The sequence below is a fragment of the Onychostoma macrolepis genome, chromosome 06, assembly GCF_012432095.1.
Source record: "Onychostoma macrolepis isolate SWU-2019 chromosome 06, ASM1243209v1, whole genome shotgun sequence".
NCBI classification, from domain to species: Eukaryota; Metazoa; Chordata; class Actinopteri; order Cypriniformes; family Cyprinidae; genus Onychostoma; species Onychostoma macrolepis.
Window position 1 is genome coordinate 23,472,731 of NC_081160.1, and position 27,985 is coordinate 23,500,715.

Below are 27,985 nucleotides of genomic sequence, written 5' to 3' on the forward strand. Positions count from 1 at the left end.
ACAGAATCCATAGAAAATCAATTAACTTAACTTAAAGTGACAACCATCAGTTAATATTTAAAGTCTGTTTATGAAGTATTTACATCGACGTTCAATGTGGAAGAGCTTAAAGAGAGCACACTGAGCTTAATTGGAGCAGCAACAATTTTTTATAAATTGAATGTAATATTCATTCAAATGACAGGATTTTGCTAAATAAATAGTCTAGGTCATGTATTAAGTTCATACATATTGATAATAATTGTTGTTCATATTTAAATATCTATGAAATTATACTTTTTCTTATTGATGTCACACTGAAGCTGTGTGATTTTCATTGTAGTGCACCCTTTAAGCTCACCTTAAAATAATATGAAATATTTAAAAATTACAGCACTGTAAAACGACAGACCAGCAATAAACTGTCAGTTTATAATATTATGGATGTAAAAGTACAAGCCAGTAATGCCTGTGAAGTAATATGTTAGCGTAGCACACAATCTTATACAGCTAGTCCGCTAACTGTGTTCTGTAGCATCTGCGCTATGTTGCTAAAATTATCTTTTGGATCTAACTCTAATTATTTCCCCCATCCAAGTTCCAAGTTATAATATGCAAAAGTCTGAATATTAATCTCTTAATTTTACAATAAGTAGTGAAACTTACCCAAAATAAAGGTTTAAACATCTAAAAAACACACATTTAAGGGCTCCTCTTTTAGTGAAAGTTTTTAGACAGCTTTCAAAATGGCCGCCAGACAGTGTGAACATATGGAAACTCATATCTCAGTGTGCAATGATCTTATTGACTTGAAATTACAGGAGGTATATAGTAACAAACATATCAATAGGTTAAGACATCAAGTAGGATAATAAATAATTTTTTTCTTTTTATAATCTGATCTCAAAAATGGAAGTGCTTAATGGGTACGTTTACCCTATCTTCACTGTTTCTAATCTGCATTAAAAATACATAAATAGTTGCCATCAATCATTACCTGAGATTTAAAAATAATCCTCTTTTTGGGTTTCCTTGTTACAATAAATGAACAAATATTACTACTACAAATGTTTTGTGTTTACCTTGTATAAATTACTTCAAAAAGAAGTAAAAGCACCAAACATAGCATTTTGACAAACACTGCATAGACTGTAATCACTACGGGATTTCCAGCTCCATTCCGGGTTCTAAGTTTTCCACTCCCCACTAACTGGTCAGAGAAACCTCCCTCTGAGCAAGAGAAAACACAGATGCGCTCCTATCTCCAAGCAAATATCAGACAGCTCCTTGCTCTGTAACACTCAAAACATACTTATGGTCTGGAACGCCCTGAGTAAAGACAACCAGAGTGATACAAACAGTGAATGTCCCAAAAAATGTTGGCCTTTTTGGAATGCGGCTTGAGATTAGAATACCAGAACCAAATGTTACATACAAATTTTCAGTTTCAGGTCAAGATCAGGCGTACAATTGGATGAGATTGGGTCAGGTTTTGACCTAATACTGATGTAGACCTTCAGAAACCATTCAACCAGATGATGGAGGGTGATGGTGACTGTTGGACTGTGCAGATGATGTTAAATGTGCTGATTATAATCTTGGATCCAAATACAAAGGATGTGACACCTCTGATAATGACGCACTACTTTGATTATGATTATGAGAGCAGGGTTCTGTGTCCAAATGTGATTATGAAACATTTTGAGACAAGGTCTTTGGTGTTCTTCGGTTCTGCCAAACCATAATCCACAGACAATGAGAAAGTAGGCCATTGAGCATGAGCCAGTTTGTGCATGATTGACAGAAAGGGGCTTTTTGATAAGGGTCATGGTGTGTGCGTGCGCATTTGTGTGTTATGTTACTGGATATCAGCCTGGCACCCACTGGAGGGGTTCACACACTGCTGTGAGGCCAGACAATACAAGCTGGCATGGATGGAAACCAGCTTATGCAACCAGGAAAGGTCAACATGGACAAAGCCAGATCTGCTTACGCCACCTATTCCTGCACTGCAGTCATCCGTGAATCTGTCTGAAACATTAAAGATAAGAAGTCAGTTCTCATGACTGGGTTTCCGCATTTGAAAGATAGAGAGACACCTTATGCAAAAACAGAAAAACCTGAGGAGATCTTTAGAAAACACCTACACAAAAATAAAGCAGCTCATTGACACAAACAGTCATTCGCATAATTTGCAGATACAGGCTAATTGTGGGCACCTATGAAAAATGCAATGCCTACTACACATTCAGAAATATAGTACAAATGTGACAAGGACACAAGGATACAAAACAAGACATGAAGGCAATTTGAGTTATACATGCCCATGCACATTATATTGTAATGATGTTGTAATTGGTTTTCAATTACTAAAGTTGTTTATAATGCATTGCTATGCGGTTGCTTAAGTTTTTCTTTTTGGTTTTTGAAAGTTTGAAGTACTATTATTATTTTATGCCATTATAGCACCATGATACTTCTATAGTATTAGATTTTTTCCTCAGAAAACAAAAACAAAAACTGGAAACATATGATCTGTACTGTCAAAAAGATGCTGCTCTTGTAAATAGTGGTAAATAAGTACCAATAAAATAAAAATTATATATATATATATATATATATATATATATATATATATATATATATATATACACACACACATATACATACACACACAGGTTTATGTGTATAATATATATATATATATATATATATATATATATATATATATATATATATATATATATATATATATATATATATATATATATATATATATATATATATATTTTTTTTTTTTTTAATTTTTTTTTTTTTTTATTGGTATGGCTGATAATCTACAAATGGCTAATATTAAAATTCTATAATAGGGCCCCAAGATTAATTAAAATAAAAAAAGAGAATTTAATTCACACTACTTTTTCTAGATCTGGAAATGTCATATAAATGAAAAATCTCTATTGGCATTTTTCTAGTTAGGCTAAGCCTATTTTAGGAAATCAAAATTTAGCAAAACAATTTTGAAAATCCTTTTCCAGTTAACCACAAACAAATGTAGAAATCACAAATATTGTTGTGGACAATGGGAGGCCTTGGATTCAAAAGGGTTGAGAACCACTGCTCTAAACTGTAAAAATAGGAGAGGAAATGAACATGCATAATAAATACCCAACATCATCAGTTACAAATAACCAATATGGTCATGATATGTAATGCATCCCCAGATATAATATCAAATTAGGTATCAAAAACTGCTGCTTCCTCACCACATACACAAAACACTTGACACTTGTCATAAACTTGTAATGCTGAGATAATGCACACCTATCATTGTGTGTGTGTGTGTGTGCTGGATTACATGACCCAGACGGTGTTAAAATTATTAATGTGGATGATGGCCTACATTTCCTGCCAATGACATTTTCAATAAACCTGTGTCTGTGACAGAAAGAAGGATGTGACAGAGACACACTGATCACCAGATTCACACCTCTTCTGTGGTAAAATATAGACATGTTGATTGTGTGATGATGTGAGAGGAGGGTACTGACGCTCTGAAATTACCCACATGCTCTCACATTGACACAAACAAGTCAGACCCAAGCCACTGCTACCAGTGTTTACGTCCTCTTTCTCTTCACCCAGACACATTTGAGATCCAAAGTTCTCTTTGAAAGTCATGGTTAGAGCCTCGCTCATCCAAAAATTTACTTTTTGCTTTACATCAAACATCTTGAAATGTTTAACACCAAAAGTAATGAACAGTACTTTAGTAATGTTTAAAATTATGCAAACTAAAATGATATGAAGACTGTAGTCGATGACTTAGTAAAATCTATTTTATTCTACATAAGGGTGCTCATCCTCCATGGTGACCACCATAATGAGATCACATAATCAGCTTAAACCTTCTTTCTTTTGGTAACCCCCTATTGATGGGACACTTTCAGCTGCAGAATAAATCATCCTCAAAGTATTTACCCATATTTCTACAAAAGCAACTTTTGTGTGGTATTTCAGTTTAAAGGCCAGGCCACTATTGCTTCACTCGGCAAAACACAAAAAACAATTACTCGCTGGTGCACCTTTAATCCAGACCAGAAAGACCAGATGATCTACATGTGGAAAGTCCAAGTCTAACAGAAAATGCAAGATGAGCAACATTTACTATCCATACACACCTGCACACACTGATATTTGGACATATGAAGTGTTTTACAAACATAAGCAGAAAAAGTAGTCAAAATACAGACATTCTGCGTCATGGAAACAGATGGGAACGATTTCATGATAAAGAAAAGCGTCACACACACAAAACACACTTATTGAGTTACACACACACACAACAGTATTTTCCATAGAAAGATGAAACGTGATGAATAGCACATGAGCATAAAATCGTTTGAAAGCTGTTTGTTGCTTTAGCAATGAACTGTAAAACACCATATTTACACTCATCATGTCCACTATTTACATACAACATGGCGTGTGTAAGCATGTGCTTCTTTTGGACAAAAACAAAATATCCTATTTCAAAATAAAATGGAGGAAAGAGCGATAAAGAGTGTGAGGGAGAAAAACAGAGAGAGTGAAAGACATTTCATTTTGTTTTCAAATGCATTATGAGGATTGGAGGCATTATAGGATTTAAGACCTAGACAAAGAGATGGAGAGTTTATGACAGACATTACAATAAAAGGTCAAGTCAGGCTGGATCTGCCAAACATTTAAACATTCAGTAAACATAAATATTTTAAGCACACAATTTACAGCCATTCAGACCGTTGAAGCTTTTGACCCAAAAGCCTGAGCTCTGTGTGCGGCCTAGTTTTGAATATTAAAAGATATTTATTACGGAACAATCATTCCAAGCACATAGTTTAATCAATAACCTTGCAATTCTTTCACTTACTAGGCTACATCTCCATCATAAAAGTAAAATCATATAAATATTTCTTTGTACCGAGGTGTTTCTTGAAGTAATAATTTAAACATGTTTTTGAACGTAATTTGAAAAATGACATGCATAATGTCTAGTTACAATTTTCCACTTTCAGTTATTCTTTACACTTTTTTTTATTATTATTATGACTCTGGCATTAAATTAAGACATTGGCAATTCAAATTCATCCAGGTTAATAATACGGATTCAACAGTTCACATTAGGGTCACATGCACCTAAGATCAAGTTTCCCTGATCAGAGATAAAAAATAAATCATACAAAACTGTTTTAAATTTTTCACCAAGTTTACACACAGTAGCTTATCTAAATATGTTGCGTGAGATGCTGTGATCGATCTGTGTTGATGCACATCAAAAAGTCATGCGTGTGCTTTGTTATGTCTGGCTTTTGACCCATTTTCAAGTGCTTCTGCATCAACGCCTTTAGCTCTATACCAATGATAAAGTTGGAGGCAGATTTTGACCTCTGTGATAAATGTCTGCAGGGAAAGTGCATTAAAGCATGAGGCCAGCATGCATGCCCATGTGTCTCAATGCTAGTGAACTGTGCTCAGTACTATGGAAAGATGGTGCAAAGTCAATGCTCTGCGGTGACATTTCTGACAAGGTTCTATAAATACACCCCCCAACCTCATGTATCCCCAAGACACTGTTGACATACTTTCCCACACACAGAGACAAACAAATCCACCAACTCGCTCTGCACAACATCAGAGTTTCTCTCATTCACACAAACACTTTTTTTTTTTTTTTTATCATGGTGACTGCCATTAAATTTAAATTCTATTGTTCTTATATTAAGATATTTTCTATTCCTTAACCTCACATCTAACTTTAAACATAACACATTTATATTAATTAAATTAATAATCTATAAACCATTTTCTGCATGGGGACTGTTGGTTGGTCTTCATAATAGGCAGTACCCAAATAATTGCTTTGTAAGGTCAGGAAAAGGTTCAGTACCGTCCAATATGAGATCCCTGAACACGACGGAACTGATACTTTTAATCTTGGACACCATCCATCAACACCGTTAAACACACCCCTGCGTTCCTGCCCCACTTTCAGTGAAGTTGAAGGTTACGACCATAGTTTCAGTTACAGTGGAGATTCCACACAGACCCCCGTGACCCCTTCCTTGGTGTGTGTAATGGGCTGTGACGTAGTGCTGACGTATGTGTGTGTATGTGAACGACACGGCCCCCTCAATTCACTAGAAACTTGTGGAAATCTTTTCACTGTCTCCCTGGAGACTTTTCAGCAGTAGTTTTACAGTGCATACTGTGTCAGTAAACAGGAGCTGTTTTAGAGACATTGATGCTATATGCTTAAAGTGATGGAGCCTTATTTCATTGAGCGTAAGCTACTAGTGCGGAACTTGACTATAGTGTTTAGGCATTGTGGTAACTAGTATAATTTAACTGGTTAAATACTTAAGATAATAAACTACTACTGGCAGCACAATATAATTACCTTTACAAAAATCGAGAAGTAAAGTGTACAAAAAAAGCCCCATGTCAAATGGTTGTAAATAACTGTACAATATGCATTAAAAATACTGTAAATCCTAATAAGTAAGCAAAGTTTAGCTAACCGATACAATTTTATATAAAATTTATTTGGACAATACTTTTACCGCAAAATATTTTTAATTTATATGTCCACTTATAATTTACAGTTATGTGACTCAGTTAAATTTGAAGTATATTTCAATTTAAAAGTAACATTACAACTAGAATTTTATATTGTTTTTATATTGAGTAATATACTGTTGCTACTGTTAACAAAATATGACCTCTAAAATATGAATATTTAATTATTGAAAAAAATCTGCCATAAAATATTTGAGAACAAGGTCACACTTAGTTTGGGGACAAATTCTCACTAATAACTAAACTTTTGCCTCTGTAAACTCCTAATTTGCTGCTTATTAATAGTTAGTAGTTGTTCAGTTCAGGTATGAGGTAGGATTAAGGGATTTAGAATATGGTTATGGAGAATGATGCATTAATATGTGCTTTATAAGAACTAATAAGCCAATTTGTTAGTAGGCATGCTAATAAGCAAGTTAATAGTGGGAATTGGTCCCTAAACCAAAGTGTTACAGAATACAATTATCACATGGCAAAATGATTGGATGTTGGTTTACGTGTACTGTGCCATAGGGTTGAGTAAAGGCTTTTCACATTAATTAAAAAATATGAGTTCAAAAGCTTGATTTTTTTTAGGGACAGCAAATACTATTCTATGATAGCAGACCCATTCTATGATCACCGTAAAAATAAAAAAAAAGTGCAGGATACAAGCGAATTACATTAAGTTGCACCATTTGAATCACCCCATACAAATACTAAAAATAAATCCACTAAACTCAGACCAAATCCATTCCAGATTAGGAGTTTTGAATGACACGTCACTCTACACTCTCTATCTGCATGTCTACAATAAGGAGACTCCCAGTTCATGCACTCTGACTTAAAGTTCAAGTTCACAAACTGTTTTCTGGCATTTACTCTGTAACATTTTCAGGCCTACTGTATCCATTCCATTCCTCTCGGACTCAAGAATGCTCCCTGGCCACACCACCCTCCCACACTCTCTTTGGAACTGTACTTTAATTGAATCCATACGGCCTGAAGGTACTAAAGCAAAATAAGCACGTGGATCAGAAGGGCTCACGTGGAACCTCTGCAGAGAATCCTGGCCTGCCAAAAACCAGATCACATTCACAGACACTAATACACATACGCACACACTAATACACACCCAATAATAACAGATGGAGACATATAAACATAGCAGCCAAACGAATACGATCTTACCTTTAGAAATGAACTGATACAAACTACCTACGATGCAGGAATTTATCCTAATTTACCAAAGACAACCCGTTAACAGAAAATATATGATACTATACAATGCACAGAACAAACAGAAAATATTAAAATTTTATATATAACAAAAAAAAGTCAATTATCTCTTCAGCTTTTTCCGAGGATGGAGTTCATTTTTTACCTGTACTTGCATAGGCATCCTAAAGTGCACATGTTCTTGTTGTTAAATAATAAATAAATTTATGTGTGGCTAAATAATGAAAGTTTTTTTTTTTTTTAACAAGTTACATACTAGGTTACAAATTTATCATATACAGGTGCATCTCAAATTAGAATGTCGTGGAAAAGTTGATTTATTTCAGTAATTCAACTCAAATTGTGAAACTTGTGTATTACATAAATTCAATGCACACAGACTGAAGTAGTTTAAGTCTTTGGTTCTTTTAATTGTGATGATTTTGGCTCACATTTAACAAAAACCCAGTCTCAACAAATATAGAATATGGTGACATGCCAATCAGCTAATCAACTCAAAACACCTGCAAAGGTTTCCTGAGCCTTCAAAATGGTCTCTCAGTTTGGTTCACTAGGCTACACAATCATGGGGAAGACTGCTGATCTGACAGTTGTCCAGAAGACAATCATTGACACCCTTCACAAGGAGGGTAAGCCACAAACATTCATTACCAAAGAAGCTGGCTGTTCTCAGAGTGCTGTATCCAAGCATGTTAACAGAAAGTTGAGTGGAAGGAAAAAGTGTGGAAGAAAAAGATGCACAACCAATCGAGAGAACCACAGCCTTATGAGGATTGTCAAGCAAAATCGATTCAAGAATTTGGGTGAACTTCACAAGGAATGGACTGAGGCTGGGGTCAAGGCATCAAGAGCCACCACACACAGACGTGTCAAGGAATTTGGCTACAGTTGTCGTATTCCTCTTGTTAAGCCACTCCTGAACCACAGACAACGTCAGAGGCGTCTTACCTGGGCTAAGGAGAAGAACTGGACTGTTGCCCAGTGCTCCAAAGTCCTCTTTTCAGATGAGAGCAAGTTTTGTATTTCATTTGGAAACCAAGGTCCTAGAGTCTGGAGGAAGGGTGGAGAAGCTCATAGCCCAAGTTGCTTGAAGTCCAGTGTTAAGTTTCCACAGTCTGTGATGATTTGGGGTGCAATGTCGTCTGCTGGTGTTGGTCCATTGTGTTTTTTGAAAACCAAAGTCACTGCAACCGTTTACCAAGAAATTTTGGAGCACGTCATGCTTCCTTCTGCTGATCAGCTTTTTAAAGATGCTGATTTCATTTTCCAGCAGGATTTGGCACCTGCCCACACTGCAAAAAGCACCAAAAGTTGGTTAAATGACCATGATGTTGGTGTGCTTGACTGGCCAGCAAACTCACCAGACCTGAACCCCATAGAGAATCTATGGGGTATTGTCAAGAGGAAAATGAGAAACAAGAGACCAAAAAATGCAGATGAGCTGAAGGCCACTGTCAAAGAAACCTGGGCTTCCATACCACCTCAGCAGTGCCACAAACTGATCACCTCCATGCCACGCCGAATTGAGGCAGTAATTAAAGCAAAAGGAGCCCCTACCAAGTATTGAGTACATATACAGTAAATGAACATACTTTCCAGAAGGCCAACAATTCACTAAAAATGTTTTTTTTTTGGTCTTATGAAGTATTTTAATTTGTTGGGATGGTGAATTGGTGGGTTTTTGTTAAATGTGAGCCAAAATCATCACAATTAAAAGAACCAAAGACTTAAACTACTTCAGTCTGTGTGCACTGAATTTATTTAATACACGAGTTTCACAATTTGAGTTGAATTACTGAAATAAATCAACTTTTCCATGACATTCTAATTTATTGAGATGCACCTGTAGTGCCACATTAAAGATATATTTTTATATAAATTATATTATATTAATTTATTATGCAATATGGCCAACCTGTGGCCTACTGAAATCACAAAAATATTACGATGAACTATGAGCTACGCTGATCTTAAAAAAAACAAAAAAACAACACTATATACTAAATATATATATATATATAAAAAAAAAAAAAAAAAAGTATAGTAAAAATAGGTAAAATGCAAGCTAAAAATGCCATGCATAAACATATGCACACATATCAACATATGCAATAATGTTTAGATAATAAACAAAGAGATACATTTATGAAGCAGATGAAATCAAAACAACAAACAGAAAAGCACTCAAAGACCAATTTAAATGCACATAGAAACCAAGCAAGATTTTCCAGAAAACAAATGTAAAAAAAACACACAAAAAACCCCCACAAAAACAATGTCAGATACAATATATCAATTCCAGAGAACAAAGGAGTGAGCCAAAGTTTATAAACAGAAAAGTCACACATACACACTCTGATTGGCTGTAAGTTCAGCGAGTGCATAGCCAGCAGATGTTTGAGGTTCTCAATGTTCCTGGACTTCTTGGAGTTCCCAAGATAAAGGCATGTCTACACTTGTGGCTTTGTGTGTACATATGTTTGTGTTATCTTGCAGCTGTGAATGCCAAAAGTAAGACATTATTTATGTGAGTGTTCCCATGTTATGCAAGTTTCCTCAAAGAAAAAAAAAAATAGAAGTTCACATTTAACCACAAGTTCAGGGAGTACAAAACATTCAGGCCAAAGGCCATTGGCCACACATAAGAACATACACAAATGTGCAGGGATCAGCAAACAACACAAACGCAGGACAATCAAAAACAGGTCATCTTAAAGTCAACACCCAACTGACATTAACAAGAAAACAGCTGTGCTATCTGCTTTCTCTAGGAACTACAACATGGCAATGGGATTTTTTTTGGTTAACACTGATGTTGATAAACAGACATAAATGGATAAACATTTTAATTGGGAACAACATGAGCATTGAATCTCATAACCAAAAGGGTTTTGCCTGTAATTAAAGTATATTTATCAGTATTTTACAGTACTTTTATTTTGCTGCACAAACAGCTTTAGTATTTTTGATTCCAGCATTTTTGAGACAACCAATAAAAATAAATGCAGAATGCATAGAATAAACTTTTAGGGACCTTTTATGACAAATACAATACATTTACATAGTTGAGTCATAACCACAGGCCACATAGGCCAAACTATTACTGAGTCATGTAGCAGCATTGACAGTCTTGGCATTTCAGATCGCAGCATTCATTTAAATACCTGCAGTTAGAGGCCTTTGTGACATACACTATTTAAAAACTATAGAGTACATTTTGAACCAGAAGCCATTTATATGAGAAGCAAGTCATGGCCATATTTGGAGAGTCCGGCCTGAGCCCAACAGAGCAAAGATAGCCTGACTGACGGGCTTTAGATTACAGTATGAAGCCAGAGACAGTTCAAATCAGGAGAGGCTACAACTACTGAGAGCTGATCTCCAAGTAACCAAAGTGAACACAAAAACACGAGAGTCCCAAATCTCAAAAGAGGTTTACCAATGGCAGCAACCTCAATGTAAGAGGAAGCAGTTTGTGATAGGACCTCATGAGCCAAACAGTTGCCATATAATGGTTGGGCAGTAAGTTCAATAAAGCTCTGTGACTAAGCACATCTATTGTAACAATAAGGAAAAAGCTTACAAAAAACAAGAGACAATTCTCATTAAAAATATGCGGTGATTGCTGGCTGTGTTGATTATAATCTGACTGAAAGGAGCACTACATTATTATTTAATAACCAGAAAAAGAATTCTTCATTTATGGAAACTAGAATGCAGATTTAGAGAACCAGAGTGCAATGTTTTTAAGCAAGATCACACTCACAATTGTGCTGTTGTATTGAATATCAGTATAGATGTGATTCAGTCGCAGATCTACAAAAGGTTAACACTGCGTAACTTACGCCACTTCATGTATTTTTCTTTCTTTCTCTGCCAAAATATTTGTTCAAAAAGAAGCCAATTCATCCATCTTTGCAAGTGCACAAAAAAAAGGACGTTAAAGTCTTGTGATGAGTTTCATCAGAGTTTACCATTAACAAACCACAGTTGACCATTATCAAAAACTCCTTGACATCAAGGTGCTGTATTAAACCACATTGCAATGCTTTTAAGGAAACAGTATTTTAAATAGAGACTGGAATGAAAGCTGAGAGTCTCTAACACCCACCAGGAGTTTTCAGATTGTCTAAACCAGAAGTTTTCTTAGCTCACGCCATCCACATCACATTTCTATGATTCCACTACTCCGAAGCACCCAATCACGACAGTAATGTCAAGGAGAAAGCAAGGACGATGAATCAGCAAGCACATGCCCAGATGCACACACACACAAGCCCTTCAAACGGGAGCTCAGATGGTAACTAGGGAGCCATAAATAGCTTCAAACTCCAGTCACCCCACAGCTTCATCGCTCTTTCAGTAAATATATCTCTGACCTCCTCTTAGTTTTGCAGCCTCCACACCTACACTCTCTCACAAACAAACTATTAGACACCCTTTCAACCAATGACTTGTATTCATCAACATGGCCAAGAGAACCACGGGATTACAGCCAACACAAACACCAGAACCACAGTGAACTCATAATTTAGAATATAACTCTTTCTAGAACTCGGAAAACAGCAGAACTTTGAAAAACTACAATTCCAGTGGACTAAAAAAGTAGTCAATTTTAAAACTGTCATTAGAAAATCCTTTTAGAAATTCCGCTATGTTAGCACCAATAGCACCCACTTCGCTTCCTGTCAATACTTACTGTCCTGTCAAAATAAAGGCAAAAAGGCCAAGAATAAAACATTTAAAAAAAAGACATTCCCAGAATGCAGATATCCCAATATCTTTTTGAAATACTAATAAAAAATAAAAATCCAACCTTGCAAAACAGTAACCATTCAGAGGGATGGATAAAATAAAGTCTAAAAGTCTAACATCTATCTATCTATCTATCTGTATGTGTGTGTATGTATTTTATATGTAATTTATATAACCTTCCTAAAACTCCTGGTTTGTACAACATCTTCCTAAAGGAACACTTTACAACAACAAAGTAAATAATTGGCAAGTACATAAGGACAAATAATACAATAGAATGATTACATAAATAGTACAATAACAGGAAATAACAATAACAGGGAAAAAAAAAAAAAAAAAAGGTAACCATCGGTTTCACCAAATGGTTATTGACTCCGTTTATGTAATTAACATCTGTTTGTGGACAGTGCTATATACAGGTGTAAATGTAGCACATAACATTTCACAACAGAATAACAGCTTTTTCTAGCCATGAATATACAGATCCTATCTAGTGAAAAGAGTCTATGTAACTTATAACAGTATCATACTTTGTGTTTCTACAGATCAAATTATTCTACACAACAGAATTTTTCAGACAGGTCCAGCAAATGCACATTCACTTTCTAGAGCATGCGAGTCAAACTCTGTGAGTCTGTCCTGCAGAGTTTCGCTCCAACCATAAATAAACACACCTAAACCAGCTAATCAAAGTCTTTGAGAGTGCTAGAAAGTTCCAGGCAGGTGTGTTGGAGTTGATTGGAGTTAAACTTCGCAGGATGGTGGCCCTCCAGACCTGAGTGTGACACACATGCTCTAAAGTTAGCAAACACATGACTGGCTCTTTTAACTGTAAGGTGTATCTATATATCCATCATTTGAAACATTATGATTACTCCCTCATTTCTGGCAAGCCTGTTAGTAAATATGGAAGGCAATCCCAAACACTGTGTCATACAGCCTCTGCAGTTGCTGGTAAAAACAGAAAGACACAGAAACTCAGTGAGTAAGACGGTGAGTAACAGTATCTGCAGACATTTCTAGAAGTGCCCAGCCTCACAGTTGGAGGAGTAGTCTGCCCTCACTTATATTCTCTCTCCATTTAATTTAATTTCTGGATAACAGTTCACAATAAGGTCCCATTACAATGCAGTAACTAACCATCAGAAATACATTATTTGTTTTTATTGACCTTCATTAGTGTTAGTCAATACAAAAACAAATGTTCATTGTTAGTTCATTTTTACTAAGGTCCATTAAACAACATTAACCGATGCATCTTTTGATTTTAATAATGTTTTAATATAAATGTTGAAATTAACAGTGTTAGTTCATGTAACCAATGTAGTAAACTAATGAAACCCTAAAGTAAAGTGTTCATTTCTATGTCTCTATCACTTTATAATTCCTTAATTCTTGATTGCATATCCTGTCATGTACAGAAAAATAGAGAATAGCAGTGATGCACTATTTTTCAGTACAGTTACTGCCTTTGGCATGTGTTTCTCGTGCACGTGGACACCCACCACATCCACCCAACCATATGCGATGTACTGAGACTGTGCAAATATGCCCAAGTGCTGCGATGGGTTAATCAATTTAATTTTCTAATTAACTGCATCTATAACAGTGTGAGGGGGGAGTATCGGGTGTGTATGTGTGGCACAGCTGTTTTAACGTGATTGCCAAGTCGTGTGTCTTTATGTGTGTTTCACAATGTTCTAACATCCAACCCCAAAGCCAGCCTCTCTGTTCTACAAATTAGCCATTTTGTTAAATGAGAATAATGTAGGTCTTCAGGGTTTTTATGTGGGTCACTGGAGACTAGGAATGGAGGATATGTAGTTTCTCTTAAATGCTCTGACTGGGCAAAAGCTGCAACATGCCAGACCACATTAACAAATTGAAAATCAGCTCTTTGAAATTAATTTTTTAGTCCCCCTTAAATTAGTTAGATACACTCTTTATAGATGCCCAAAAGGGTCATTTGTTTTTGTACGAGTTATGAGCTTTGAGGCATGGGACCAATTTAATGCAAAAAGTAGGCCAAAACACTTAAAAATGCTGCACTATGAAAGTTTTTGGAGTAAAAATGAACAAAATGCCATTCCATAGCAAGTACATCAAAAACAAAATAAAGAGTCAGCACTCTTCCTTACCTCAATTCATTACAGTAATCCTACAATAATGATTTCTAATTCGAGCGATCGAATCAAATTTTATAGGAAATTTTATGTCTTTGTCATTCGACCGGGCATATTTTTGTGTCATGTCCATAAACAGAGAAAAGAAGGCCGAGCTACCAAACTAAGGCTGATGATACACAAGGTAACTTTGGTCAATGTTGCCGTCAACAGGCAGCCAGGTGACACACAGGGCCCACGACCGATCTAAAGTATCCAGATATAAATTTGTTACCCATTCTCAGTGGGAAAATACCCAAGCAACATTATTCAAAAAAAGTTGCCCAGTGTATCATCAGCCTAACTCATCAGCAAATAAACAGCTATTTTGTGTTTCAACCACAGACAGCGATAGAGGCCAGTTAAGTACTGCAGATATAAAGTCCTTCGAATGAAATCGAAAAACAAACTTGAATGACGTCGTTTTGAACAAAATCAAAACAATGTTTGTTTGGGGTTTGTTATGGGAGTTTAAAACAGCTTGCCACAGCGAACTTTCTGGAAAAACCTTTGAACTACCATTAGTCTGTGGTGATTACGTAACAGGAAGGTGTGATTTTTGACTCTGCCTTATTTGACATGGAAATCTTCCATTAAAGGGGTCATACGATGTTTCCAAAAAGAACATTATTTTGTGTACTTGGTGTAATGCAATGTGTTTATGGGGTTTAAGGTAAAAAAAAAAAAAAACAACATTATTTTCCTGTACATTATTGTTGCTCCTCTATGCCCCGCCTTTCTGAAACACGTTGATTTTTACAAAGCTCATCATTCTGAGAAGCGAGGCGTGCTCTGATTGGCCAGCTATCTAGTGCGTTGCGATTGGCCGAATACCTCAAGCATGAGACGGAAATGTTACGCCCCTTACCGTATTGTGATTTTCATTTTTGGGTGAATCTCCATTTATGAACTTTATTATTTGTAAATAATAAACACCTAATTTATATAAGACACTGATATTTATCTTTAATCAGGCCCTTATTGAATTAACATTTTACTTCAATTAAAATTCATTAGAACTAATCATCTAAAAAGAAATGTTCTTGCTTATAATCCAGAGTTTAGCTGACTAGTATTAGTAGGATGGTGGTCACAAGAAGTAAAACCACGGTCCTCATTACCATGGTTATATGGTTTTTAAAATAAGTAATAAGTAATAATAAACTATAAAATTTGTAGTTAAAAAAAAAAAACTAAACATGAAGAAACTACAAAACACCTTCTGTAAAATTAACATATTCCACAATATGTATATAATACATTTACAATAAATACATTTCTGCCAACACAGGTTATTTGTACAGTGTTAATAACTTCAAGTTAAATTACTATGGTGCTGATGGTGACAAGCCAATTGGCGTTTTCCAATATACCTCATTGTCGTGGCTGTTTTCAGCCAGCATCAGTACAGAACTTTTAATGTTCTCATATCACGTGACTGTATAACAATTCTGTGACACATCTGAATGGATCAAGTGACTTGCGCTGTTTATCACTTATAAATCGTGGCGCACCATCATCAGTGCTGTGCGGGTGACTGATCCAGCTCTGCTTTGACGCGCGGCTGGTGGATGCATCGGGGAGCGCTGCTTCACGCTTTTGGAGTATTTACTTTATGCGGTTTTGCTTGCGCTGTAATTTAAAAACAGCGCCTAATATCAGGGAGCTCTCTCTCGTTTCGGCGATCGGCCCACTACTTGAATGGAATGTCCCAGTGCTCCCAATGGCCAGGCGATCACGGGCCCCCCAGACCTCTGGGCCCTATGCACTCCGTCACCCTTTTCCCCCCACTAGCGACACCCCTGTCTGCATGTGTGATCGGAGAAACGACAAGCACTACTCTACACAGCTCAAAACTGCGTTTGAGTAGTCAGTGGCAAATTCTTTAAATATGAAAACATACTTACAGGCTGCGAGTCAGAAGAGCCAGACTGTCCTTGCAAAGTTGGAATTGCCCCACTTTATAGAAACAGTCTTTGAGCATAGCTGGCAGGCTACTCCCAGGTTCAGGAAATAGTCCTCCGTAAAATGCGCTGCACACACTCTACTATTTGGGTTGAACTGTTCTGGAACAGTGTTGTAAATACAACTTAACCACCGATTTCTAGTTGTGTCCTCTTTTGGAAGCCCAAACAAAGTAGTTTCGCTTTCACAGCGAAACACAGCATCTCCAGGACATGGCACCGGCAGCAGCAACATTAGATGTGTTCGACTTGAAGTGGCGCTGCGCAGAATGATCAGTGTATGACAACACAGTACCGCGAGAGTCATAAGAGAGCAGACGGATCCTTATGCTTTCGAAAAGCTCTCGCGCCACTTTGATGTTACACACTGATCATTCTGCACAGCGCCGCTTCAAGTCGAACACTTCATACTACAGCGATAATAAAAGTCCTGCCTTCTTTCATTGCGTATATGTTTGGGCAGTGTTTTGCAAATCTTCCCACACCATGATGCAGACGTAGGGGCGTGTTTAAATGAGCCGTTTTAGGTGGGCGTGGTCAAGTCTTAACTTTTATAAAGAATATCTATCTGGTTTTGAGACTTTAGTCTTTGCAACTTCAGGGATCTTATCTATGCACAAACAGCTTGTAACACTCCAAAGAGAAAGGAAAACTTGAAATCGCATCATATGACCCCTTTAAGGTCAAAAGTAAGTAAAAACATGATCACACTGAAGATCTGCTTTACAGAAGAAAGTGAAGTTGTAATTCTAATTGAAAGCAACACCTGACATTGTTTTTCATGTTTAATACTGTAAAGATGCTATAAAACAATCTATTGAAAAAAGTGCAACGTTAACGTAACTGAAGTGCTGAATATCCACACCGCTATGAATAGACGTTTTCTTAACTGTTGTTTTCTCACCACTGTCGTTTGTGTTTTTGATATTGAGAGGAAAATGTGTAACATAATTAATCAAGCACATATTCATCACCAACATCAGCACATAGCCTAACTAAACTTCCAAAATTCGGTTTTGAGACCTAAAGATTTAAAGAAATTAAAGAAACCATTAAAGAAACTTAAGACGTCTTAAAGAATTAGGTCATAAATCTCTATCAAAACTGAACTTTGTATGAACAACCCCCACTGAGTGCTCCAAACGTGACTGACAATCGCGTTCCTGTTGCTTTGCGGTAGCTCATTAGCAAAATTCTCTGGAGAAATGCTCATAAAACTGTGCAGAAAATGACAATCGTGCAGGGACTCTGTGTGTCTTAGAGAATACAGTCAGATACGGGTTGGTACCACAGGGATGAGTGAGTCAGTATTGGTATTGGAGGGGTACTGCAGAATTTTTGCAATCACTGCTGCATGTGAGCAGAGCAGCACGTGTTTCTGCAGAGACCACACACACACACACTTCTGGTACAAAAAGTAGCAGTTCCCCTCTATGCTCTTATTATGCACTTAATCTGTTTGCTTTTCGCTCATCTGTCTTCTCTGTAGCGTGTAGCCTGTAACTACCTTTTACAGGTGGAACATTTCAATCTCTTTAACATGTTCAATCTCCTGTTATACAGGGAAAATATTCCCTGATATACAAATAATCCATAATGCCTCCAATGACCAAAACGGTCAAACGGTTTTTTGATATTAGTGCCAATATCTTGAAAACATGGTGGCCATTGGCCGATATAACTGCAATAGGCCTACAATACGGTTTCATTATGAGACGTTTGCTAAATTGCTGAAAATAAATGCACTTATACGCAATATTTACTCAAAATCCACAAAATAAACATATGTTCTGGTATATGAACTGACATATGTGGAGATAAAATTTAATCAGCCAAGCAGACAAAGATATAGGCTCAAAATTGACAAATTGATACACAAAAAAAGCAATCTTAAGTAACTGGCATTAATTGATTGTCACATCACATACTTTCCAAAACTTCTGAATCTGTGTTTCTTATTTGTTACCATTGTTATCAATTTTACATAATTGAACAACTACATCTCTGTCATCAACAAAATTATTTAGAGCAAAAATACACTTAAGTATACAGAGTGCAGCAACTGTGAATGCATATTCAAATCTATCTTTGCCGTTTAAGAATTAAACAGATTCGCCTAGTTGATTTTATGAGGTGAGAATAAAGCCTGGAGTCAGCATAATCTTTGGACGGTAAATCAAAGAGCAAGCATGAGGTTCAACCTGGCGCAGACCTAGATTACTCAGACTACCAATGAAAATTACAAAAGCCAACAACAGGCCAAAATGTTTGAATGGATTTTTAATGAGAATGCTGAGGGAACAATGAGAATGTATAGGGGATCATGAATTCTTAAATACATACTTAATAAACCTCAAAATAGCTTATTGCTATTTATTCAGGGAGTCAGGCTGTTACTGTCTGAATGTTTAACAAATTATCTTTGGCTGCTTTGGCAAAGCAGCAGACTTGATCCAAAAAGCTGTTAAGCAATGTAAAGACAGTCTGCAGAATTTGACCAGGCTAATGAAGATGAAGGAAAACCTAAAAAATGAATCTCTTAACACTTAACTGGACTGTTGTAACAACAAACAAGAGGAAGGCAGAATAAATAAGTAAATAAATAAATAAAAACAGGTTCTTGTGATTTAAGTTATATTTTATCAGCAGAAGAAACTATAATTTGCAAAAATTATTATGGGTTAAAAAAATTCAATTAGATAAACAATAGTGAGTTACAAGGTTTTATCAAGCAACTTTTCCAGTCATGCATGATTACATCACTTATGCAAAAATAGCAATATCTAGTTGATAAACTAAGCAGAGCACTAGAAAAAAGTATAATCACTCAATTTTTCTGACTTTATAGAAAAAAAAATTCAGATATTTCCAGAACACTCTTCTATAGGCCTAGAGCAAAGAAAAAAACAAATTTGCATTGATTAAGGCTATTTAGCGCTCTGCTAACAAATGATTTGAAGAGACACTTTCCCAATGAAATTCATTCTCTGTGTGGTTGCTCTTGTTACCAGAGCTTTCCATACACATTATGTGCATTAAATTAGATAAAAGGGTCGATATGGCCCTCTTTACACCATGGCATGATCTAATCTCATCTAATTACACTCATCCTGTCCTTCTCACACTTTCTCTCGAACACCCTCTCAATCACATCTCTCATCTTCACTCTCTCCCTCCCTCCTGCTCTCCACTTCAAGGTTGCAGCATGGAATTTTCCAAGCAGAAAGCAGCAATATATGTGACCGGTTCCCTGATGAAAGAGCTCAGGACACAAAAGAGGATGCAGAAGTGGAAAAATACCAGCTGACAGGGAGACACACAAATAAACTTCAACACAACACCTGCACCATCAATAGAACAGGAGGCACATTTCACACTGACGACACATAGCCGTTCGCCCGTATTTACTGTCAGTCACGCTGTTTCTCTTCATATATATGCCTCCTTTACATCAAAACATGTTTATCCAAAGCAGACTCACACAAGCATGACAACAATAACGTCTAAGCGTAGAAAATCTGACCCCATCTGCCCTTAAAGTGAAACTGGATACTTGGTGTTTTGTATAGATGAAGGGAAAAAGTATAGTGCCTTAAAGTGTTTTTTTTTTTTTTTTTTAAATGTTAAGATACATTCTCCTATGGCAATTTAATGTGCAGAGACAACTAAACTGTTCATATGTTGTATAAATTAGCCTTTAAGTTCACTCACTTGCAAGCTTTACTAATGATTCTATTCAAAATGTTATCAGCAAAGCATCTAGATTCTCCTCACGTTTCACATGCTCTCTGTCGGCTATATTTGGTGTAGCAGTAAGAACCATGACTTTGTCAGCAGCAGTCAGAGTGTGAGAATGTTTCGAGGTCACAGTAGGTTTGAATGATTCGCTCACACACACACACACACACACACACACACACACACTGAAGAGTTCTGTGATCTTTGATGTATTATTCGTTTAATTATGCACCAAATGTTCTCTATAGGTGAAAGATCTGGACTGCAGGCAGGCCAATTCAGGATCCGGACTCTTCTACTACGAAGCCATGCTGTTGTAATAGTTGCAGTATGTGGTTTTGCGTTGTCCTGCTGAAATACACAAGGCCTTTCCCTGAAATAGATGTAGTCTGGAGGGGAGCATGTGTTGCTTTAAAACCTTTATATACCTTTCAGCATTCATTAGTGCCTTCCAAAACATGCAAGCTGCCCATACCGTATGCACTTATGCACCCCCATACCATCAGAGATGCTGGCTTTTGAACTGAATGCTGATAACACACTGGAAGGCTAAAGAGGACACCATGTCCTCCTCTTTAGCCCGGAGGACATGGTGTCCGTGATTTCCAACAAGAATGTCAAGTTTGGACTCGTCTGACCATAGAACACTTTTCCCACTTTGAAACAGTCCATTTTAAATGAGCCTTGGCCCACAGGACACGACGGCGCTTCTGGACCATGTGCACATGGCTTCCTTTTTGCATGATGGAGCTTTAGTTGGCATCTGCAGATGGCACGGCAGATTGTGTTTACTGACAGTGGTTTCTGGAAGTATTCCTGGGCCCATTTAGTAATGTCAATGACAGAATCATGTCGATGAGTGATGCAGTGTCGTCTGAGGGCCCGAAGACCACGGGCATCCAACAAAGGTCTTCGGCCTTGTCCCTTATGCACAGAGATTTCTCCAGTTTCTATGAAACTTTTGATGATGTTATGCACTGTAGATGATGAGATTTACAAAGCCTTTGCAATTTGACATTGAGGAACGTTGTTTTTAAAGTATTCCACAATCTTTTTACGCACTCTTTCACAGATTGGAGAGCCTCTGCCCATCTTTACTTCTGAGAGACTCTGCCTCTCTAAGACATCCCTTTTATAGCTAATCATGTTACAGACCTGATGTCAATTAACTTAATTAGTAGCTAGATGTTCTCCCAGCTGAATATTTTCAAAATATCTTGCTTTTTCAGCCCTTTGTTGCCCCGAATTTGAAATAAGCTCATTTAGTGGATAAGTGTAAAATTTCTCAGTTTAAACATTTATGATGTTCTCTATGTTCTATTGTGAATAAAATATTGGCTCATGTGATTTGAAAGTCTTTTAGTTTTCATTTTATTCAAATTATTCAAAAAACGTTCCAACATTTCCGCAATTTGGGTATGCATGTATGCATGCATGCATATATATAAAGTTTATTGTGTGTGTGTGTGTGTGTGTGTGTAGGGTAAACATACCTATTGAGCTCACATACCCATTAAGCACACTTCCATTTTTGAGATCAGATTATAAAAAGAAAGAATAATTTATTATCCTACTTGATGTCTTAACCAATTGATGTGTTTGTTACTATATACCTCCTATAATTTAAAGTCAATCAGATCATTGCACACTGAGATATGGGTCTCCATATGTCCACACTGTCTGGTGGCCATTTTGAAAGCTGTCTGAAAACTTTCACCAAAAGGGCAGCCCCTTAAATGTGTGTTTTTTGGATGTTTAAGCCTTTATTTTGGGTAAGTTTCACTATTTATTGTAAAATTAGTAGATTAATGTTCAGACTTTTGCATGTTGTAACCTGGAACTTGGATGTGGGAAATAATTATATTAGATACAAAATTGTCCTATTTTATGGTGAGCTTAAAGGGTACACTTATGAAAATCACACAGCTTCAGTGTGACATCAATAAGAAAAAGTATAATTTCATAGATATTGTTAATAATAGATGTTCATATTAAAATATGTATGAACTTAATACATGACCTAGACTATTTATTTAGCAAAATCCTCTAATTTTTAATAAATATTGCATGAAATTTATTAAAAATTGTTGCTGCTCCAATTAAGCTCAGTATACTCTCTTTAAGCTCTTCCACATTGAACGTCGATGTAAATACTTCATAAACAGACTTTAAATATTAACTGATGGTTGTCACTTTAAGTTAAGTTAATCAATTGTCTATGGATTCTGTCAAGTGTCAACTCAAATCTGCAGACTGGCTCTGATCTTTGGCAAAGGGTGGCACAACCAGTTATTAGGGGGCAATTACTTTTTCACGTAGGGCCAGGCAGGTTTGGATAGCTTTTTTCCCTTAATAAATGAAATTATTTCAAAACTGCATTTTGTATTTACTCGGGTTATCTTTGTGTAATATTAAAATTAGTTTGATGTGAATCTTTTAAGTGTGACAAATATGCAAAAAATGAAAGAAAAAAAAAACAGGAAGGAAGCAAAAACCTTTTCAAGGCACACACACACACACACACACACACATATATATATATATATATCTAAAATAACAGACATAGAATAAAATATTTTAAAAAAATATTTATGCAAATATCTAACATCAAACATTTTGCTATACTGTAATACAGAGTTGTATTCTCCCTTGCTGAGTGTCTTTGAGTGTATTCTGACAGATTCATGAATAAATCATTATGACTGATTTATGAGCAGGTTCGACTGATGTTTTGAAAGGAACCAAAAGGAAGTCAGAAGAATGAATTATCAGTGAATCAGACATCATTTTCATTTAAGCACATCCAACTATGTTGGTTTTTGTGGTTTGCCATAGTAAAAGTATCAATAAGGTCTTAGAAAATGAAGTTATTTACTTATTTTTCAAAATGAGCTAAAGTGAAGTATCTCTATTCAATTCAAATGGTAAAATTCCAGAAACCTACTTAAAAGGATAGTTCATCCAAATTCTGTCATCATCATTTACTCACCCTTATGGCGTTCCAAACATGTACAACTTCCGTGGAACATAAAAGAAGCTATTTTGAAAAATACTTTCATACAGTTTTCAAACAAAATTAAAATTTAGTTTTTACCAATATCTTCTTTTGTGTTCTGCAGAAGTCATTCGGTCATACAGGTTTGTGAGTGAGGGTAAAAAAAATGGTGACAGATTTTCCATATTTGGGTAAACTTAGCTAATACACTGAAAGACTATCAAAGTGCCTAAAAAAATAACTGCTTCACAAGGTTGAGTCAGCATCCTCTAAATGGCCTTAAATGGACGAGTCATATTCTGAAAACCATTCTGCAGTCTCCTGCCAACGTTATGATAAAGTATGTTTGGCAGTGTAGTGTCACGCAGCGCTGACGCTGCCGTTTTGGCGGTTTATTGCTCAGTTTACACAGTGTAATTGTGCAGGCGTGGCTGTGATTGGACTGTCATTGCACTTGAGGGGCCACTGGTGTCGGTGACGTCTGTACAACAACGAGAAGTGACGCAGTTTCAGCTGAGAGAGTGGAGACATGATTCAGACTGCAGGCTTTCAGGAACAGGAATGAGGAGAATAGGAATCTTAGACAGCAATGCGACAGCAGAGCTACAGTGAGCTGCCACACAGACGGCTGCACTATTTTTCTTACCTGGAAAATATGCTTGTGTTGTTAAAAAGATGACAGTTAGGGGGGCAGTGTGATGATATTCAGCCTTGCTGCTGCAGCTTTTTCATTCTTTCCTAAATCCTGTAATCATTCCACTCCTTCATCTGCACATCATTCCTCCTCTCTGCTATTCTTTCATGCCTTATGTTTGGCCAGCCCTGTAAAACAAGAAAATAATTTTTCTAGGACACAATAACACACCGCTGAATCCAAGGCACCACACTTCACACACAAAACATTCAATTCCATCCTATATAAACCTCAGGCAGTGTGTCCAGGCTTCATGCTTAAGAGAGTGTGTGTCATTGAGTGATCTTTTGTATGGATCACGGTCTGTTAAATAATGCTAAGCATTGACCCACTAAGACAAGAGATTAATGAGAAAGAATAACAACAAAAGAAGGACAGAAGGCACAAAATATGCAAGGTTGTGAATGAAAGACAGCGAGAATGAGAAGGAAACTTCTTGAATACTAAAAAATTAAGCCTAGATTTGCCATTAGATTGCTAAATAATAATCAACACAATTTGTACATTTTCTAATTCAGTACATTTAAAATTTGTTAATTTTAATTCAGGTCCATTAAATTCAAGTTTATTTGTATATTTCACATTTTACAACACAGTTTCAAAGTAGCTTGACAGAAAGGTCATGTTTCAATGTTACAAGCAGGAATTACTGGTCGAAGACATATAGAAGTTTGTTTCTGCCACTGAATAAAAATAAAAAAGTAATTGTGACTTTTTATCTCTCAATTCTGACTTTGCAAGTGTGAGTTTACATTTGCAACTGTGAGTTATAAAAGTAAAAATTGCATGATATAAGGTCATTCAAGGTATCTTGGAGAGGTGAGGTGTCCAAGTCGCAACATCTAACTACTGGGGTGCCTCAGGGCTCAGTTCTTGGACCACTTCTCTTCTCTGACTACATGGCATCACTAGGTTCTGTCATTCAGAAACATGGCTTTTCATATCACTGCTACGCTGATGACACTCAACTTTACCTCTCATTCCATCCTGATGATCCTACGATAGCTGCTCGCATCTCACCTTGTCTAACTGACATTTCATGCTGGATGAAGGACCATCACCTTCAACCTTGCCAAGACAGAACTGCTTGTGGTTCCATCAAACCCCTCGTTTCATCACAAATTCACCATCCAGTTAGGCACATCAACCGTAACTCCTTCAAAAACAGCCAGAAACCTTGGAGTTATGATTGATGATCAGCTGACTTTCTCAGACCACATTGCTAAAACTGCCCGGTCCTGCAGATTTTCTTCATTCAACATCCAGAAAATCAGGCCCTTTCTTTCAGAACATGCTTCACAACTCCTTGTTCAAGCTCTTGTTCTGTCCAGGCTGGACTATTGCAATGCTCTCTTGGCAGGTCTTCCAGCCAGTTCTATCAAACCTTAACGATTAATCCAGAATGCGGCAGCAAGATTAATTTTTAATGAGCCAAAAAGAATGCACATCACACCTCTGTTTATCAATTTGCACTAGCTTCCTATAGCTGATCGCATAAAATTCAAGGCATTAATGTTTGCCTACAAAACACCACAGGCTCTGCTCCTCTTTACCTAAATTAATTACTTCAGAATTATGCGCCCTCTAGAAGCTTGCGTTCTGCAAGTGAACATTGATTTATTGTGCCATCCCAAAGAGGCTCAAAATCACTTTCACAGACTTTTAAATTAAATGTTCCCTCCTGGTGGAATGACCGAGCAGCTGAGTCCTTAGCCATCTTCAAGAATCGGCTAAAAACACATCTCTTCCATCTTTATTTGACTCTCTAACTCTAGCACACTCTATTCTAATTCTATTCTTAAAAAAAAAAAATTGCCCCTTTTAGACTTGCACTATCCATTTACAAACTGCTTGTTTTCTTAAAAAAAACAAACAACTAACACTAGCTTCTCTAATCTTTTTGTATTCTATCTAGGTTTTCTTTTTATTATACAATTAACAAAAGCAAAAAAGGCATTCTCCATTCTTTTTCTATTCTATTAGTTTTCTTTTTATTCATTATATAATTTAAAAAACAACAACCTTGCTACGTGTACTGTATTAAGCTAACTGAGACTTGTTATAGCACTTGCATATCATTGCTCTTTTGTTGATTTTGATTGCTTCCATTGTCCTCATTTGTAAGTCGCTTTGGATAAAAGCGTCTGCTAAATGACTAAATGTAAATGTAAATTTGATATTTAATAGTGCATGCTTATTTCCCTTGTGTCATCATGTAACAACCACTTAAAATTAATAATTAAAACACTAATAATTTAAAAACACTGTTAAATGTATTTTTTTGCTAATCTTAAAATATCATTTTTGTTGAATTTCAAATTTTCTTTTAGGGTTTAAAAAAAAAGTACAAAAATTTAAATAACATCGACTGATTACTGGTCATAGCATTGGCTTATTATCGAGCTTTAATATCAGTACATCTCTAATACTAAGTCATAAGAACCTATGTCCAAATCCAAAGATAGCATCTGTGCACTGTGATACACACACATACTGAAGTCCCTGCAGTGTGAGATGGTGAAATTCCCATTACTGTGGTTAGCGCTCAACAACAACATTAATCAATCACTGACTTCTTGTGTGGTAACAAATTACAAAAGTTTTCACAGGGGCTTATTAGGCAGCGGCCCACCAATTCCCCTCTCTCCCACATCACAGTTAATGCGGGGCACAGACACCTGCATTTTCTTTAATAGAAGTAGAACATCTCTCGGGACACACAAAAGTGAGAAAAAGAACGATTGTCTTAGCTATTACAGCTCTAAACACAGATTGTGTAACTAGCAGAGGTGAGTGCATGTTGCTGCGTGACCCGTGTCACATGTTAATAGTTCTCACTATTCTGTCTGGCATCTTTCAAGGCTCGCCAAAGACCGTCTGTGTGTACTAAGTGTGTGTAATTGAGTGTATGTGTGTGTGGAGGAACTGGAAATGGTAGCTGAAATGGGATGACGTTCCACAAAGGTTAATGGCTCTAATTCCTGCATGAGAATCAGAAACAAATGAGACATGAGATCCTCAGCCAACATTTTCCAATGCACACGCAAATACACACATCAGCAATCGAGTAAGACGTATGGAGATGTGGTGTGCCATGAGTGTAATGAAGCTGCTGATCCCCATCAGCCTATTTGTCATGACGGTGGAGTTGAGATGCCACAATTTCTGCTGCCACGAGACAGAGTAACCCCCTTATATAACCCTGCAGGCAAACACACACTCAAAAGCAAACACTTAGGTCAGGGAAACTCCAGCTAATGGGTCTCCTCTCTCTACATAATAGGTTCATAGTGCAGAGAGATCAGATGACACACTCCATAAATGTCCTCCGAGTCTGGATTCATCATCGATAATAATATACTTACAGAAATAAGCAGCTTATTTTACACCCACATCATTTTACATTATGCTAGTGCATAAAAGTAACGTTTGCACATTAAAAAGTTTACAATTTTTACACCAAAAATATTGATGATTCATTCTACATTTTTGTACAATCACATGTTCCTCTATAAGAAACTCTCCTTAATACACACACACAGATTCCTGATTTGATTTAATTGCTAACCAGGCTGCATTTATTTAGTTAAAAAAAAAAAAAAAAAAGTTATTACAATTTAAAAGAAAACTGTTTTCAATTTTGATAAAGTAATTTATTCCTGTGATGGCCAAGCTAAATTTTCAGCAGCATAAGAAACACTATTTAATTTAGCTTTAAGGATGTTATGAGTCTCCATTTCCAAAGGATCAATATTCTTAAAATGTGATATGGTCACTCAAAGTGATATCACTGCCCTAGTAAATTTTAGATATTACAAACAAGGACTTTCTATTATATTGAATTGTATAGTTAATTGTATAG

At 36.4% G+C, this 27,985-nt stretch overlaps 1 protein-coding gene across 1 annotated transcript in view; it reads right to left on the reverse strand.

Moving 5' to 3' along the window:
- ip6k2b (inositol hexakisphosphate kinase 2b) overlaps positions 1–27,985 on the reverse strand; it is a 47,389-nt gene that overhangs the window by 7,415 nt on the left and 11,989 nt on the right. Inside the window, exon 3 of the mRNA XM_058779474.1 lies at positions 24,076–24,251. The gene's annotated coding sequence lies outside the window, so the exon portion shown is untranslated. The remainder of the gene's footprint in view (positions 1–24,075; positions 24,252–27,985) is intronic.